This window comes from Vicia villosa, linkage group LG4 (assembly GCF_029867415.1).
Source record: "Vicia villosa cultivar HV-30 ecotype Madison, WI linkage group LG4, Vvil1.0, whole genome shotgun sequence".
Lineage (NCBI taxonomy): Eukaryota > Viridiplantae > Streptophyta > Magnoliopsida > Fabales > Fabaceae > Vicia > Vicia villosa.
In genome coordinates, this window is record NC_081183.1 from 93,626,538 (window position 1) to 93,633,936 (window position 7,399).

Below are 7,399 nucleotides of genomic sequence, written 5' to 3' on the forward strand. Positions count from 1 at the left end.
ACATCATAAAAGAAGACTGAAGACCGTCACTTGTAAAGTTTGAAATATCATAAATAGTGACTACTGAAGACTTCTAAATTGCTGCTACTGAATTGTAATGCTTAAACCCTTGTATTGTTTATGCTTCTGTAATTCAAAGGTTATGTAAATTAGTTTCAGCCAAAATAAGCCAAAGGGGGAGATTGTAGGTGTTTTCAGATTGACTTTATGTTTGGTAAAACTAATTTAGCAGCAATAGGTTAAATAGAATTATAACTTGTAAGAGAAAGCAGGTTGGAGTTCTATTTAATGGAAAAACATGTTGTGTTGAGTTGTTTCAACAGCTGGAACAACATGTCGAAGAAGATGTCGTGACATCGTATTTGAGCTGACAGTTTGGATTCTGTTATAACAGAAACAGAATATTCCTAAAACATTGAATCCTATGTGGAGCTATATCTAAGGAGAACATTTAGGAAACTAAATGTTGAAAGATTTTATAGGATTTATCTGTTGCAAAAGTGTAACAACTTATTGTTGTTACTTGGAGCATATTTTATGAAGATATTTGTGGAGAATATCTTGGAGAAATTTTAGCAACAGTTTGTTATGTCAGTTTGTAGATGTTTTCAGGATGTCATGCTCGATGTCATGACATCAGTATTTGACAGCAGTTGCTGTTATATTTAGCTATCACGCACCTGCTGAGCTGGAATATAAAGATCCAGTAAGTACTCAACAGATGCAGAATATTCTATGGAATATTATGCAATCCTAAGTGGCGCAAGTTTAAAGGTCAAGAGAATCAAGTCAGAATAGTGAAGATTATGCAGTTTCTAATTATGGAGATAATTTAGGAAACTTATGATTGAAGACCTTTCTTTTAGCAGAAATTTTCTACTGATTTGTAACAGCAAATAAGGCTGTGATTGAAGGCCCAAGTCCAGTTGAGAATAGTTTATAAATAGAAGCTTTGTAACCTAGTTTTGTAAGCTAGCCGAGTATTGACAAGATGTAGTTTTTAGGGTTAGCCGTGTAAGTGAACCACCCGGTTTGTGGGATGGTCACTGATTTGTGCCTCGAAGCCTGTAGGTAAGAGGTTTATTTTACTCACTCAGAAGCTGTGAAGCAATGAGTGCAGTTTTGTTCTTGGAGAAAGCTTGTAAGTAACTCCAAGTTATGTTTGCTTGTGTATTTAGAATGTTGGTAATTAGGCCATCGATGAAGTGGCTGAGTTGTTGACTGCTAGACATCATTGCTATGATTGGGAGTGGAATGGAGATATTCCATATCTAGGGAGAACCTAGGTAGATGGGTCATTGGGTAGTGATTAAGTGAGGAGTTTTAAACTGGGAGTTTAGCTCTGAATTGATACTGCTAATAGTGGACTTCATCCCTGGCTTGGTATGCCCCCAGAGTAGGTTGATTGAACCGAACTGGGTGAACAATTCTGTTGTGTTCTTTATTTTCTGCACTGTTTTATTTTGCCTACCTTGTCTGTTTTATAATGTCAGATCAGATGTCACGACATCCATATATGACATCTGAGTTCTGTCTTACCAGAAATTTCAGTTTTGTGTGGTCCATTACAAATCTCACAACTATCGTTTGGTGTTTGTTGGACTTGAGCCACTTTCTGAGTACTTATGTTCAACGCCTTCAACCTCTTTTCCACCTCTGCAGCAACTGTCTCTTCAATTTTTACCTGCTTGTTAGCTTCCAGCTTTAAATTAATTACTCCTTCTGTTTTGCTTGTAACCTTGTCATAGAGCTCCAAATGCTCGTTTGCAGCGATTGCTTCAATGATCTTCTTCATACCAGTGGCTGTTGCAAAATTGGTTGAGCCACTGGCATCTGAATCTATAATTTTCCTTGTCTTGAGTCTTAGACCATTAACGAACATCTGCATCTGCGCAATATCATCCATGTTGTGAGTAGGACAAGTCACTATTTTTTCGCGGTATGGGTCACGATTTTAAGCTCGTGCCTTCAATAATGTCTGCCTCTTACTGCCTGGCAACCGAAGGACCAAAAGTAGTGTCAATACAGAGGTTGGCCCCAACTGGCATACCGATATACTTATAAGGAAGAAAGTATATTTCACTTTGGAGAAAGTCCCCAGGTGAAGAAAGACATGATCCACATTAACCCTGATAAGAATACTCTTGGAAAATTAACACAAAGACTTGAAGCCCTAAAAAAACCATAAGAATATCCTTAATACACCACAAATTTTCAATAGAAGGATCAACCCCAAGAGAGTATCATCAACATACTAAAGATGAAACACTACTAATTCGGAATTACCAAACCTAAACCCATAGTAAATTCGGAATTACTTTTCAAGCTCTTAATTATGCTATCCTTGCAAGTTCACAAGATAACAATAGACTTCACATGGACCAATCAAGGATGTTCGAGGATCAATCCAAGATTCTCTCTTATTTGTCAATAAAAGTTGGAAATATTCCTGATCATCTAGATAGTCGGGAGATTGTTGCTCCTTCTCCTTTTCAGGGTGATGATGCTAAGATGAGTAGTGACGAAGATGATGATGGTGGTGGTGTAGAATTGTAGTGTGATATAGTTCTTCTATAATATTGTAGCATTAATGAACGAAAAAACCGAACCAAACAAACTCTTCATTCTTAAACCTTACGTCCATAAACAAAATTTGATGTTGGATCATAAAGCTCTCTCTAGCTATAACTTTACAAGCCAAGAAAACTTTCCTACCTAATTTTCTAATAAAAAATAAATTTATTTGAGAACTTGTCACTCAACACTTATATGCGATAAAATGCTTATCTCCTTTTCTAAAACAAATATTAACTATAGTGATATTAAAATCTAATAAAATATTTAGGATGAATTTATTCTCCACCCTTAGTAAGGCCATACATGTCCATTTATATCTCATCCTATTTTTTTCCTAATTTATATAATTTTACAAATTTTTTCTTAAGAGATAAAATTAGTTGATGTTTGTATGAAGTATGTATTACACATTGTGGAAAATTATATAACATAATTAAAGATATAGTGATTTTTTACTCAAATTAAGGATATATTGTTAAAAATCAAATTTTTCACTTTGAAATTTAAAAGGAGTCTTATAAAAAATAACTAAAATATTCAAGAAAATGTTATATTTAAGACAAAAGGTAGTACTATTTTTTAACTTAATATAAATTTAATTTCAATTATATTTTTATTTTAGTCAAACAAAATTTATACATTTAGAAATGTGTAATTTTAAATAAATGAAAGTGGTGTTTTTAGGAAAAAAAATAAAATGATTAATCTTATAGAAATAAATCTTATATAATTTATAATGATAATTACTTTTTTGAATAATTACAATAGAAAAACTTATTAGAAATGATATATCATTCAAATAATTAAAAAAGTTAAGTTTTTTTTTATTTAAATAAAGTAGTCAAGAGTCCAGATTTTAACTTATTACATATGAAAGAAATTTGATTGAGATAATAGAAAATCAATCTTATATATTTTGTAGCTTTTTTTATAAAAACAAATTATTAAATAAAAAAAAGAAAGATAATGACTATCTTTATCTCATCAAATTAAATTAAAAATTTTAAATTATTTATATGATATGACAGACTGATACATTTTTATTGGATAATATTTTATACTATCAACGCATCTCTATTAAAACCTCAAATAAATATTTTATAAATTCTTGAAAAAAATAATGATCATTAATCGTTAATATTAAAATATAAGTTCAAAGAATAGTTAATGTATAGTATACATTTTAAATCAGATCCATAGATTTCTAATACCATTTTTATTTATATTTTATTTTAAAATAATATTTATAGTAATAAAAAAAATATAATGTAGACTTTTGCTTGTATTTTTTTCATAAAAATTTGAATTTCTTCTACTGCCTTTGGTATAATATAGGTATCTACATATTAAACTGCACATACCCATCTACATTAAAATTTTTGGAATTAATTTTTATACATTCTTTTTAACATTTATATATTTACAAAGTTTCCTTAAAAAATATATATATTTACAATTTTCAACTTTATATTAATTTTTATCTTTCTTTGACTCTTCTAGCTAGATTCTAACGTATGCATTCTAATTATATTTTCGGAGAAAATTTACTTAATTTTTTAAGTCTGATTTATGTTATTTGTCAATAAAAATATGACAAGTATACTTTAATATTATTTAAAAAATAAAAATTAGGAATGGTAAAATGGGTCCAGCCCATTTTATCTAAATATTCTTTTATATTTTATACATCTTCCATCTCAAATTATAAATAAAACAGTAATTTTTTACAAATTAAAAAATATAATTTTTGTCCTTCAATTTTACATGATTTATGGAATTATTCCCATATTTTAAATTTAAATACCCTCACGTTTTTCAAAGAGAAATGATAAAATATTTGTTCTTGAATTTATATTATTATTTATATAATTTCATAATAAATTGATATATCATAATTTGTTATGTTTTTCAAAAATATTTATCATTTAAAAATAAAAATATCATTAATTTTAAATACAAGAAAAGAATTAAAACTATTTAAATTTAAAATAAGAGAATTATTTTCATAAATTTTAAATAAAATAAAAGAACAAAAACTACAATTAAGTCAAAAAAAATAATATAACTTATTTTACAAAAGTATTATTTATTAATAAATTTAATCAAGTAAATTAAAAAAATTTAAAAAATAAATAAACTAATAATAATAAAAGTTATAATTAAAATATAAATAATATTTTATTCATATTATAATAAAACTTATAATTTATAAAATAATGGTATATTAATACAAGTAAAACGAAGAATATTACAAGAATATGTAGTCGGTTTTCAAATATCTAAAAACCATCTTTTAAGTTTTTTATACACTATACATCTCAATCATTGAAACTGACATTTTCAAAAAACTGGCCCACTGGAAAGTGACCTTTATTTATAATACTCCCTCCGTCTCATAATAAATGTCCTATTTGAGCAATGCGCGGTTTTTAAGAAAATGATTGGATGTGTTGGTTTTAGTAAAAAGGTTAATATCATTTACTAGAATACCCCTATTAATAGTAGTTGAATAACGTGAAAGTTAATAAATAGGGGTATAATAGTGGAAAAATAATAATGATTGATGCATTGAAATTGTAAATGGACAATTAATTTGAGACAAGGAAAAAATGCAAATGGGACACTTATTATGAGACGGAGGGAGTAATATTCATGGTAGGCATCTGTCTAAAGCATTAATATAAATCAATAAAAAAATACCATATATTAAATCATTTAGAAAAAATAAATAAATAAAATAATAATTGTTGGGCATATCTCTAGCAATCATCACCCGAATAATTCCAAATGAAACAGCGGGCTTATTCCAATACCAAAACCATCAATTATTTTTCATTTCTACCCATAACAAAATAAAATGCTTTTATAAAAAGCCATCACTCTCATTAAAACCCTTCACAAAATTCACACACATTTTCTTCCCAACAAACAATTATCAATTATCATCATGTTGGGTAAGAGATCCCAGCACTTGATCCGAAAATTCTCAGAATTATTAGTATTTGGAGAAGCTGCCACCGCGCTTTTGGACACAATCGGAAGTCCAAGAAGCCCGTTTGAAATGAATTCGAGGATGCAAATCCAGTCACCAAAATTTGGTGGTGGTGTTGGCCTTGGAATTGTGGTGGCTCTTGATAAATCCGAGGAAACCGGGTACGAGGTTGTTCCAAAACAACATGTTTGTACATCACCAATCCCAATCCAAAATCGAAAGCTTCCACAGAATCGATTATTTGAAAACGAGATTCTTGTTGGAAGTCCTGAAGATTACACGTATGTTACATACCGTGATGAATCTAACAAACCCATCACTAAGGTTTTTTATGATGGTGGTGAAGAAAGTGGAATTTTGAGACATGGTTATTATAATACTAATAATAATACCCCGAAAAACAACAACGTTGGTGTTTTCCGAAGATCCCCACCAAAACAAACTTTCCTTGAAGCTGAACCGTCTTTTCTCACTTTGGATTTTCTCAATTCTTGTCATTTATGCCAAATGAATCTCGATGGCAAAGACATATTCATGTACAGGTAATTTTCGCTCGTGTAATTGTATGTCTCTGTGTAGCAATCAACTGAGCTGGCTTAATTGAATACAGAGATAATTTTTTATAGTAATTCATATATTTTGGGTTTTAATCGCATCTCTCTGCGTAACAATCAACTGAGCTGGCTTAACTGAATACACAGCTAATTTTTTTTAGTAATTCATATATTTTGGGCTATAAATTTTGATCATGGATTATATTTTTGTGTGTGTAGGGGAGAGAAAGGATTTTGCAGCACAGAGTGTCGTTCGAAGCAAATAATGATGGATGAGAGAAAAGAGAAGTGCAGATCAGAAGCATCAAAGGCTATGGAGTTGTCAAATTCTTCATACACAAAGGATCAAATGTTTTCAACTGGGATTATGGCACTTTAGCAGTTTGGGGTCATATGATTCATGTGATATGATTAAGGCTTATACTAGATATGAAAATTAAGAAACCAAAAGAAATTTTTGATGGAAAAAACTATAGAGATTTTTGTTAGTTTTTGATAGATAATAATAATAAATTGTCTTCTTCTTTTTATTTGGGAATTTTCTGTTGCTGAGAATTAGGAAGTTGGGATCTCAATTGCAGAGATTTTGTATGTTCTGTTACTGAGATGAGATCTGTCCAAGAAAAACTTGTTCAATCGGATATTTTCTGAATTCAGTTTTTCTGTCTTCTTTGGCTGCTGTTGTTTTTTCTTTCCAGTTGAATGAAGCAGACTCGTTAAAAATAATTGACAGAAAATTGTATAAAGTACCAATAGTGTTATTTTATTTAGTTGAAAAAATTGAAATAGACTACATGACTATGGAAGAACGAACTCTCATTCGGTCACCAAGTAGCAGCATTGATACTTCAAAATTATTAAAAATATAAGACATAATAATGTCTAACCTTTATTTATTCATCTATTATTAAATAATTAAAAATATTATAACATTACTTCAATGCACGAATTAACTATTTTAGTTGATTGTGAGATTTTTTTTTAAAACAAATAGTTACCTCACTTGTCTAACACATAATGTGTGTGAGTATCACATGAGTGTCGTATATCGATTTAAAAAAAATGTTAAAACATAGAAAAAACTATTTTTTAAAGAATATTGTATGACTTTATCAACATTTGTCAAACTTTATAAAACATATTCCTCCATTTTGTATTAAAAGCAAAATTCCACTTTTTAAATACATAATATAATTAATTTAGTAGAATTATATATAGTTTAGATACATTAATTATTCAATATATCTAAAAAGTGAAATTTTGTTTATAATAACAA

General features: G+C 29.0%; 1 pseudogene; it reads left to right on the forward strand.

Moving 5' to 3' along the window:
* Nucleotides 1-5,392: 5,392 nt before the first annotated feature.
* Nucleotides 5,393-6,793, forward strand: LOC131599358 (FCS-Like Zinc finger 13-like; annotated as a pseudogene).
* Nucleotides 6,794-7,399: the final 606 nt, after the last annotated feature.